At 42.7% G+C, this 11,962-nt stretch overlaps 1 protein-coding gene across 12 annotated transcripts in view; it reads right to left on the bottom strand.

Moving 5' to 3' along the window:
• The window catches only part of MTCL1 (microtubule crosslinking factor 1), a 128,332-nt gene that overhangs the window by 58,227 nt on the left and 58,143 nt on the right, over positions 1-11,962 (bottom strand). The window lies entirely within an intron of this gene.

Here is an 11,962-nt window from a genome sequence, read left to right as displayed (position 1 = left end):
TATACTGCAGGGCCCTGTAAACCAGCCCCCCTCGGATTCATACCCTACGTGGCCACAACCACTTTCTCTTGGCTGTTTGGGAGAATAATGGCAGATATTAACAATTACCATTTCTTGGGCACATACTCATGCCAGGAGCAATGATAAACTCTTTCTTTCTTCCTTTCTTTTTAAAATTATGATAGAGAATGAGAAAGAGGCAGAGGGAAAGGGAGAATGTCAAGAAGTCTTCCCGCTGAGTGTAAAGCCCGACATGGGGCTCAATCTCATGACCCTGAGATTGTGACCTGAGCAGAAACCAAAAGTCAGATGCTCAACCCACTGAGCCACCCGGGTGCCCCACTAAACTCTTTCTTTACATGTCTGATCTAATCTCCTCCTCACAAAAGCCCTGAAGGGCATACATTATTATCACTGATAAATAGACAAGAAGATACATCAGAAGTAAGGTGATGTCTCCAGGTGCCCCAATCTCAGAGGTGGGGCTCCAACCCGAGCCTGACTCTGCCTCCTTCTTCACAGTCACAGCCCTGAGACCCTCCCGGCTGACCTCTGGGCCTCTGACAGCCCAATCTGCCAATCTGGGCTGCTTTTCTTTTTGTTTTCTTGAGGTTTTCAAGCCCCAAACTGCTGAGTCTTCTCACACAAAGAGCCTCTCCTTTCTCTAGCAAAAGAGCACAAAGCGCTATTACCAGAATGGTTGCAAATTGCTCTGCTCACGAGGTACCTCATGGCTGTGAAATATTTGTTGGCACTGGTGATTTCTGAGGATCTGAGGCTGCGGACAGCACAGGTCCTTATATGGAAAAGACAGAAACTATGATCAGAGGACAAAATACCACAAAGTAAGTGAGGAGAGGAGAAGAAACTACATTGAAATGCTCTGGTGGAAGAAAGGTAACAGCCATAAATGTCAGAGCTGGTTCAGATCCCAGCACCCACAGCTAAGAGGGAGGAGGCCAAGAGGACAACAGCCTGGCCACAAGCCACAGCACCTGGACTGCGAGACCCACCTCAGAGGGACAGAGACCACCAGCACACCCAGGCTACCTACCAAATGCCACTTTTTCTTGGGAAGAGACAGGTTGCTGCTTGTGCACATTTGGGGAACAAGACACATATCTGCTTTGCAGTAGAGACTGGTTGATGCATTTTAAGACTCAGAGACATTAATTTGGAGGCCTAGTATTTGGAAAATTGTGGCAAAAACATACTACAACACAGCACAAAATAAATGAAACTGAAGGTGATAAAGCAACAGTGTAGATTATTAATATGCAAACAGAAACAATGGAAAATCTGACCATCACAAGACCAAAATGATGATTCTACAAAAAATAGTGTCCTTCCTCAAAATTACAGGAACTCCCAGTGGGCACACACAGGCACTCAGGAACATCATCAAGCATTGCATGAAATATTGAATTAGAATCTCTATTTCAGAAGCTTCCACTGACTCACTTAGGTAATAAATAAGTGCCCCTAGGGCTTCATGAAAGTTGAAAATCTACAAAAATGTATGCTATTTGTCAAGTAGAACTGAAGATAAGGTTTGTGTCTTATTAATAATAATCAGTTCCTGGCTCCCATTGGTCTGGCAAAAATATACTAGTTCACTGAGAGATGCAAATTATAGGCAAATTATTTCCCAGTCTAACAAAACAATACAAAAGAGTTAGAAGTACTTTGAGAAACAAAACAAAGCTGGGGTGGCTGGATGGCTTGGTCAGTAAAGCATGTGACTCTTGATCTTGGGGCCATGGGTTTGAATACCATGTTGTGTAGAGATTGCTTTAAAAAAAGAAGAGCCAAAAAATACAAACAAGTGATATATTAAAATGTTGTCCCCTTTTTGCAGAAAATTAATCACTCATTTTTTTCAGGTGCACATAACATAAGAAAATATTTAGTACTTTGTTCAGTTTTCGAACAAAAGAGCATATGAAAAAGTTCTGAATTACTTGTGGTATATTTCATAATAATCAGCCATAACATACTTTGGATCTTCTAAATTTACTCTGAGTATTGTTCTAAATGATAGAGTGTGCTATGAATAAAATTTATGTACACATTTATCAAAATTCAGTGAATATAAATTTAAGATCTGTGCATTTCAATGTACATAAATTAACTCAAAAAAAGTATAAGCAGGAACAGCTGGGTGGCTCAGTGGTTGAGCATCTGCCTTTGGCTCAAGGTCCGGGGATAGAGTCCCACATCAAGCTCCCTGTGAGGAAGGAGCCTATTTCTTCCTCTGTCTATATCTCTGTCTATATCTCTGCCTCTCTCCTCCCTAGTGGAGTCCTACCTCAGCAGCAGCGGCATTATTTTTATTTTTATTTTTTACAAGATTGATTTATTAACTATGATACATACCACATAAGGCCTTTTCAAATTTTTACACCATTCCCATTGAGACGAGTACAATACTTGGTAGCAAATACATGATTTTAAAAAACAAAACCAAACAAAACCACCTCAGCCAGAGATGCTTCAGCCTTAGTCAATGGCTGACCATGCACTAAATCAGGTTGGAGGCTCAAAAAAACCCCACGTTTTTTTTTGTTTGTTTGTTTGTTTTTGTTTTTAAAAAAGGTCTGGAAATTAAGCAAACATTCCTAACACCAACGAGAGGATGTCCTGGTTAAAGCCCCTAAAATACATAGAAATAATTGTTATACTTTCTTTACATACAGTTCTCCATTTTTGCTGCAAAACAGAAATTTAGGCCCATGGCCAGACTACTAACACATATCAATACCATTAATATGCTTTTTTCTCAGGAAACTCAAAATATTTGTTAATTCAACATATATAAAGACAATTTAACATGTGTCTTTTATGAATAAATAAATAAAAATATTTTTTAAAAAAGGTATAAGCAAAAATTTAGTTAACAGTGTATATTTACTCATTCATTTGGGGAATATAAATAATAGTGAAAGGAAAAATAAGGGAAGGGAGAAGAAATGTGTGGGAAATATCAGAAAGGGAGACAGAACATAAAGACTGCTAACTCTGGGAAACGAACTAAGGGTGGTAGAAGGGGAGGAGGGCGGGGGGTGGGAGTGAATGGGTGACGGGCACTGGGTGTTATTCTGTATGTTAGTAAATTGAACACCAATAAAAAAATAAATTAAAAAAAAAAAAACAGTGTATATTTAAGGAAAGTGGATTGGTGGCTACATTTTCAAATGTTTAAAAAATAAGATGGGTTAATAGATAAAGAGATGGATAGATAAATATATGATAAATCATGTACAATAAAATGTTAATGCAGAATTTAGATGGTGAGTATACTAGTGTTCACTATAAAATTCCTTAAGCTTTACTATACGTCTGAAAATTTCCATAGTGTTGGAAAAAAATCATGCATATAGATTTCCAATTTCACTGAAAACAGCTGATACAATATTGTACAGCCACTAAAAATTATGATTACCAAAAATTTTTAATGACATGGGAAATTCTTCATAAAATGCCAACCTTTGAGATGTAGGATAAAAACATAAATTGAGTATCTCATCAAGATTAAATATTTTTGTCTTGTAAATATTTAGAAGCAAATACACTAAAATGCTAACAGGTCTTAGCAATGGGCAGCAGCACTGTGGGTGACTTCATGTTTTTCTTTACAGATTTTTTAAAAATTTCCCTGTAACAGTCAAAATTATTTTATATTATTTTTTCAAATCAGAAAAGTTATATTTTAAGGATAAGAGAATTGAGCCATAATGCAAACACACCCACTAAATCTACTACTGTGTTGCTTAGGCCCCGTCTCCCCTGAAAGCAAAGCCCTCAATGGACCAATGACCTCAAGCCCTCAAGTGAGATAGAAAGGAAATTAAGCTAAGGGATTAGCCCCTAGGCAGGATTAGCTCTGTGCTGCTGGAGATCATCAAATATATTCTCACACAGAGGACAAAGGAGGGCCTAATGGACATCTGGGGACACAAATGGATCTGAGATTCTAATCACCTCCCCAGCTGATGGCTTCCTCTTGAAGAGGCTCCCTGACCAGGCAGAGGCTGACTTGCTGACCCGTGTCTGTCCTGGAGCCCTGTTATCTGGAGGCACCACTCAGCTCCATTAATCATCCACCAAAGGCACTGAAATCTGGAAAGCATCACTGGCTAGCATTCTGCATAAGGCCAATCCTGTCCCTTTGGTAAATCATCTGCAATTCTCATCTCCAAACCAGAGCACCTGGGATTTCCGCCTCTAACGCACACTCTAGAGTGACTGAAGGGGAGAATGGAGATGTTCGCCCCATGGTTTCGTGACTCCTACGGAGCCAAAGCTCTCTTTATTCCCTGTTAGCCTGCACCACCATTTGGGGACGGCAGAGGATTCAATTAGGCAAGACAGTAACTGAGCTTCGAAATGAGGGGCAGGATGCTACTTGCTCTTGCAGCCAGAGAAACTCCCAAGGGCCCAGGAGCTGTGCAGACACTGTTGGAAGGGGCTGGCCTCTCCTGTGTCCTGAGGTGGGCCAACCAGTGAACACAGGGAAAGAATCATGCTTCCGGCAGAATATAACCTGGGAGGAACAGGACATCATGGCAGGAATATGGGCCCTGGGCTAAGGACACACACAGAGCAGAGCAGAGGGAAGGCCCTGGGTTGGAGCAGCACTCTGTGGAAGAATGCAGACAGCCCTGGGTCCAGGTGATTAAGAGCAAGGAAGCCAGTTCTAGGATCTGTGGTGCTGTCTTCCGTGAACACATAGGAAAGAAGCCTGATGCCCAAAACCATGCATATTTCTGTTAGCCTATCATATCGATGAGACAGATCTAGACATATTGATCTAGACAGTGCTTAAAAACAATCAGCTGCCAGACCAGGTATACCTATTGCAGCCCCTCAACAGTTAAAGCAGGGGGGCCACCATAAGAGCCACTGTCATCGGCAAAGTCTTCCCTTCAGCCGACCGGGCCCCATGCTCTCACACTGATGGTGGCTGTGTCACAGAGCCCAAGGGCAGAAGGGTTCTTTATTTGGACTCAGCAACAGCATTTTGTTAGGATGGGCTGCATATAAATCCATTTGTGCAATCAAGCCAGATCCTAATGGCTTCTGAGTCGACAGAGGACAGAGGCTTAATCAGGAAACGCTGTCTGCCGGCAAGCTCATCCTGCTTCCTTCTCTGATGCATCTTCAGGACCACTGCCCACTGGGAAGATCACTCATCTCTGACAAGCCTGCGGCCTTGCTTCTGAGCCCTCGCCTGCCCCATGGTAAGCGCAGATGTCCCTGGTACCTCCAACCTTCAGATCTTTCAATGCTCCTATTCAGCAAAATCACCCCCACCCATAGCAGCTTGGGTTGGGAAGAGTGTAAAGAAAGGGATACTGCACAGGCCCACAGCACCTTATCTCTCCCAGTCTCCGGGACCAAGAGCAGGAATGGTGGTAAACTTGCAAAGGTTGCCTGATGCAGCTAAGGATGTGTGTGTGTGTGTGGGGGGACTATGCCTCACTTTGGGGTGTTTTCTCTGAAGCAGGGATGAGGCTATTGATGGCTCAGCGACTTGGGGCTGAGGTATCTTTGCTTTGCCCAACAGCCATCTGTTCAGACATCTCTGGCCCCCTTGGGTTCACCAGAGCAAGTTCCTGTTCGATGTTTCCATTCTCCTCACATCACCAAACCTTTTTCAGGTTTCCAGAAAGAAAGTCACAGCCAGGTGCCAATCCCTTCACTCCCACCTGCTCTGTTCCTGCCTTGCTCAGGCGCACATGTGTGACCAGCACCACACATCTACTTGGGAAGCCACAGTGCTTCAGCAAATTAGCTGGAGTTCACAGAAAGAGTCCTCTGGAGGTTTAAGTAGCAAACAGTCTGGAAATGAGAAAATGCTGGTGGAAAGGCCATTTTTCATTCCAGTGGATGTCCACACAGCTCACACTTCCACAGGGTTTTGGTCACTTATCTCTGTATCCCACTAATTCACTCTGACTCTCCGGTTAGGCACTTTATTTCTTCCTTTATCATCTGGAGGACCCACACCTGAGAGCTTTCAGGTTGTATGTGGAATTTCAATTTTTTTTTTTTAAGTTGGCTCTACACCGAGAGTAGAGCCCAACGTGGGGCTTGAATTCACAACCCTGAGATCATGACCTGAGCTGAGATCAAGAGTCAGATGCTTTAACTGACTCAGCCACCCAGGCACCCCCTCAATTGGTTTTAAAAAGCTTTCAGAGTATGGCTTTAGAGAAACTTCATAAATTTGAATAAGTTTTTTGTATTCCAAAATTGGTTCACATCTTCATGAATTTTTAGCTTTCTAGCAAGCATGTGAAAACATGTATGTTTTGTGTGTAAAGGGGAAAGGTGGATGAAGACCACAGGCATTCATGTCCAAGTCAAGATACATCACTCATGGTCTGTGACACTGGGCTCGTTCCTTGAGCTCCTGGCACCCCAATTTCCATATTTTAAAGTGGTAATAATACTAATACCTATTTTATATAAAGGTTTCTTATAAGGACTAAATGAAATAGTATGTTCAGTAAAATGATAGCCGTGAAAAGCAAACATTAGTTAACTAATTATGATTCTTTTCTTATTAACATTTTCAGATGCTAATCATCTTCTCCCCAAAGTAGAGAGTAAAAACCATTATTATTCATTTAGGCTTTCTTCTCTCTACAGGACCAAAACCAATGTTTACAAAAATGTCTTTTTCACTACATGAGAAACGTTATGTTTGAAGTGTCCACTTTTTCAGCTGTGTGGTTTCTGTATATTCTTTTTTTGCATATGTAATGGAAATTGGATATTTTAGAACTTTAAATTCCTATCACAGGTCACATAAACAAATCTATTGTCTGTTACCAAGTCACAGAGGAAATTTTAACTTAAAAAGAACTTCTCTCCCACACTGAGCGGATGTTACCTCCATCATTTCAGGGAGGTGAGTAGGTCAGATTTTCTACAATGCACTTATATGTGCCAAGAACCACTGGCAAAGATGCGCAGGATGAGTCAAACCATGAGGAGAAAAATGAGGACACATGCTCTCCCTCACCATCAGATCCTGTCCGAGATAAATTCTCGGGAGGCACTCCTCCATGTGACTGACGAGGTTTTTGCATATTAACATAAAGTGAATACCAAGGCTTAGGGAGATGGGCTGAACGGTGGGATAAGGAAAAGCATCAATCAGGGGACTGGGAAATAAAGAGAAAAAATATTATGAAAGTTCTTCCACAAAACAGCTTCTGTCTTTGGTTTCATATGGAAACTGAGATGCACCGAGAGTGGGATGTGTTCTGGAAAGACCTCCTTGCTAGTCATGGCATCAGCCAGGTGTGCAAATACAGAAATCTCATTCGGATATAAACCAACATCCAATTGGGAAAAAAATGAGAAAAGAGAGATTCCATACTTTCTAGGCACTCAGGGCAGGTCAGCCTCGTGTGTCCTGTTTGGCCCCCCATGGAAGCCCCACCGGCCTGCCGCCTGTCTGTCAGGAGGGCCCCTCTGGTGATATGGTTCTTTTCTTGGACACTGTCTTCCACCTTATTTCTAAACCCCCAAAACTGTCTGGGTTTCAGCTGTCCATTTTCTTCCACACAACTGAAAATGGACACACTGTCTGGTCACAAGGTCTCCCGCACTCTGCACAGATACTGCACATTTTGTTATGAATTGGGACATTCTGAATGGGCTTGATTATGAATTCACATTCTAGGGTAGACATGTTCTGTGGGAGGCTAGCAGACTATCCCGGGCTACAAAATGTAGAGGGTTCTAGATACCAAAAGATAATTAAGACACTGATAAAGAGGAGGAAGTATGGGCAGAAACTGAAATATAAGGGAGCACAGAAGCAGCGGTGGTGATTGTGAGGGTGGTGACAGGCAGAGACACAGCCTACAAAGCCCTGTGGTGGGGCAGGCTTTCCCCACACCGCCCCCCAACCTTCTTCTCTCATGCTCACCTCCACCTCTTGCCTGTGTCCAGAGCCCCAGATCTCTTTTCCGTCACCTGCACACAGAGGGTCCCCACTTGGTATCCTTCTGTCACACCGTGTACCCCATCAGTTGATACCTTATTCCTTTGTTTTGTTTGCCACTTATAATGCTCCAGTCTCCATCCTGTGGCGGGGGGGGGGGGGGGGCACAGCCTCCTTAATCTGTCCTGAAGAATGGAAGCCATGTGCTTCTCATCGACCCCTCTCTCCTTACCCTACATCTGTAACATGCCATCCACTGCACATAATTGCTTGCATTTGTCCTTCTCTTCTGCAGCTAAGACTAGATCACCTGGGCCATTTTTTTTTTGGAAGTCTCCCTGATGGTGACTACCCCTCATGCTATTTAGTAAGGTTTTCTTGGGGTGGAGGGCTCTGTGGTACTGCCATCTTGTTTATATGTCACTGTGCATTTGCCAGATGGCTTGCCTCAGGCTCAAAGACCATGTGCATTTTGTCTGTGGTGTCCATGGGCACGAGGGCAGATTTAACTATCCAGACTGCACAACACAGCCTCAATGGCTGGTTTTCATGGCAGCAAGTGGATGCTACTCCCTGATGTGGCCTTCCACCTTCTCTTGGAAAATCTCAACCTCCAGAAAGATACCTTTTTAAACACACTGATTATCAGAGATGAAAGCAGATACTTGCACAATAAAATTCACAGCAGCCAAAAGATGCAAGCAATCCAAATGCCCAGATGAGTGGATAAGCAAAATATGCTGTGTTCATACAATGGAATATTATTCAGCCATAAAAAGGAAGGACATTTTGATACATTGATGAATCTTGAAAACATGGTAGGTGATATAAGCCAGACAAAAAAAGTAAAAATATTGCACAATTCCACTAATATGGGATACCTAGATGAGGCAAATTCATAGAGACATAAAGTAGAATAGAGGTTACCAGGGGTTGAGCGAGGGAAGAACAAGGATTTACTATTTAATAGATGCAGTTTCTGTTGGGATGATGGAAAGTTCTGGAAATAGTGGTGATAGTTGTGCAACACTGTGAAGGTCTCCAATGCCACTAAATTATATACTTAAGAAGGATAAAAATGGTAAATTTTATATTTCAGCACAGTAAAAAAAACAAAAACAAAAACAAAAACTAACTATATCTAAAATAGTCAAAGAGCCTTCTCCCTCTGCCTGTGTCTTTGCCTCTCTCTCTCTCTATCATAAATAAATAAAACATTTAAAAAATTTTTTTAAAAAAGGGGGATCCCTGGGTGGCTCAGCGGTTTAGCGCCGGTCTTTGGCCCAGGGCGCGATCCTGGAGCCCCAGGATCAAGTCCCACATCAGGCTCCCGGCATGGAGCCTGTCTCTCCCTCTGCCTGTGTCTTTGCCTCTCTCTCTCTCTCTCTCTCTCTCTCTCTGTCTATCATAAATAAATAAAATATTTTAAAAAATTTTTAAATAAAATAAAATAAAATAAGTCAAAGAGCCGTAACAAAGCACTCCAAATAAACCTCTAGCAATGGATCACTATCGCTTATATTGTGGGTGTCACTGTACAATCCTGTGATTTATTTCATTTTCCATGTATACGATGCTATAGATTCTCTCTTTCCTTTTATGGCTAAGAAGCTAAGATTCACTGGTACTGTTTTTAATCTGTAAAACACACATTCAGATGGATTCAAACTGTTTATAAATGTTTTGAAGGCAGCTTTTAAACAGCGACCAAAGCTTTAGCAAGTTTTTTTCCTCAGAGGCCTTGCTTTTTTCTTTTTTTTTTTTTTAATAATGGCACATTTTAAAATTGTATTTTATGTATTTATGTATGTATTTATGTATCATCAAAAGTAGTTTTTCCTCTATTGACATTTTCATTCCATACATTTTCACCCACTATTACATGCGGGCTCCCTTCATAAGAAACATAATTTCCCTGTGGTCATAACTTACTTGTGGAAAAAAATTCTTTTTTTTTTTTTTTTGGAAAAAAATTCTAAAATTTACCAGAAAATCTGGATTTTTTCATAGAGGTATAAAATATTGAAACTTATTGGAAGCAATGCAGCGGTATCTTCTTCTACAATACTTTGATTGCTTTTTGCATACATACACAGAAAAACATTGCTTCTTACAGAAATGGGGGAAGAAAACAGAATGAAAGGTGAAAAGTACAGACGCCTGGGGCTCAGTGGTTGAGCATCTGCCTTTGGCTCAGGTCATGATCCTGGGGTCCTCGGATTGAGTCCTGCATGGGGCTCCCCATGGGGAGCCTGCTTCTCCCTCCCTATGTCTCTGCCTCTCTCTGTGTCTCTCATGGATAAAATCTTTAAAAAAAGAAAAAAAGGAAAAAGCAGTTGGGGAGACTGGAGGTTAACAGGGGGACAAGACAAGGGAACAGGGCAATCACTGTGTTCTGCTCCTAGACTGAGCTCTAGCCAACCAGCTACCTTATCAGCCTCTGTGGCAACTGAGATGTCAGGACCCTGACACTTGCTTTCTGGTGGGTCAGCATGGCAAACCTGGTGATGTGACAAGACACCAGTGAAGGACGACCATCAGGCAGGTTAGCAAACACGCTGCTCGCTAATAACCTAATAATTAATTCCACCGTAGCCAAACACCTTATATTCAAGATCTGTCTTCCTCATAACACCTCTGTGAGGTGGGTGTCATTATTCACATTTCATGTGTGAAGGGAAGTAACTCACTCACCACCACCAGCGGGACTTGAACCCAGGCTCTTCATAGAGCTGAGCTGCCTCTCTGATGAGGAAGCTTAGAAGCAAAGGGGGTCAGAGCCCCAGGTGGGCTGCTCAATGCCATTTTGACTGTGCTCACCTTCCAGGTGGACCTGTGAGGTTGGCCCAAGTCCCACAAGAGTATGCAACAAAAAATAATGCTGTGCAGTTGATATTTGGGGGGCTATAAAAGGGGCAAAGTGGTGGCTAAGCACTTCTTGTCCCACTGGAGTCACTTAATGTTTATCTGTCCTTTGTTCATAATGAGAGCAGAGCTAGCCTCTAAAAATGCTAGCCTCTAAAAGGGATCCCTGGGTGGCTCAGCGGTTTAGCGCCTGCCTTTGGCCCAGGGCACGATCCTGGAGACCCGGGATCGAGTTCTGCGTCAGGCTCCTGGCATGGAGCCTGCTTCTCCCTCCTCCTGTGTCTCTGCCTCTCTCCCTCTCTCTCTCTTTCTCTATCATAAATAAATAAATCTTTAAAAAAAAATAAAAATGCTAGCCTCTAAAGATGCCCTAAACCATGAGCCCTTCTGGGCCCCCTCTAGAAGTTGGAATCCCAAACACACCACTGTCCTACCCATCAGGACACCCACAGCTCACTGCTGTGTCTCCCACTCTGCCCTCCTCAAGCCTGGGCATCCTGCAGACCCAAGTCAAGTGTTCCTTGGGTTACTGGTGGGCACAGAAAACCTATTATAATAAGTTTGTCATTTATGGACACTACACTTTTCTCTAGAAATTTATGCCAATTATAAACTTCTCTAAAAATCCTGGGTTTGAAAGGACAGGATTCTTTTAATAAGGGTCTCACCATGGTGTTCTGCTTTTTAAACCTCCTTTCTTCCCAGGAGACTGTTTCCACCTTGTGACAAATCAGAACCTCTTCAACTTCCCCATTAGAAGGGTCGCAGAGGGTGCTGGGGGTAGGGGGCAGCACTCTCACATGAATTCAGAGCACAGAAAGGACAGGAGAAAGAACCCTTTGTCCCATGCATTCTTGGCTGCATGGAAGAAATCATAAGTAACTCCTGAACCTCAAGGAGTCTATTTCCAGCAGTCTTTGAAGTCAACTGTATTCTCTCAGAATTCCTCCTGAACTTGGTTCCTCTGTACAGCCAGAGACTAGCTAGGCCCTAAGCATGGGTACAAGTATTGAGCTCCAGGAAGAATCCTGAAAACATGTCACAATTTTCTTCTGCCTGGAGAAGCAGCAGCATTCACTTGTAGAGCTTTAACCACACAGATGCACTTTACAGAAAGGCTTGTCAGACACTGTCGAT

The sequence above is a fragment of the Canis lupus genome, chromosome 7 (genome assembly GCF_011100685.1).
Source record: "Canis lupus familiaris isolate Mischka breed German Shepherd chromosome 7, alternate assembly UU_Cfam_GSD_1.0, whole genome shotgun sequence".
Lineage (NCBI taxonomy): Eukaryota > Metazoa > Chordata > Mammalia > Carnivora > Canidae > Canis > Canis lupus.
This window is presented reverse-complemented; position numbering and strand designations above follow the sequence as displayed.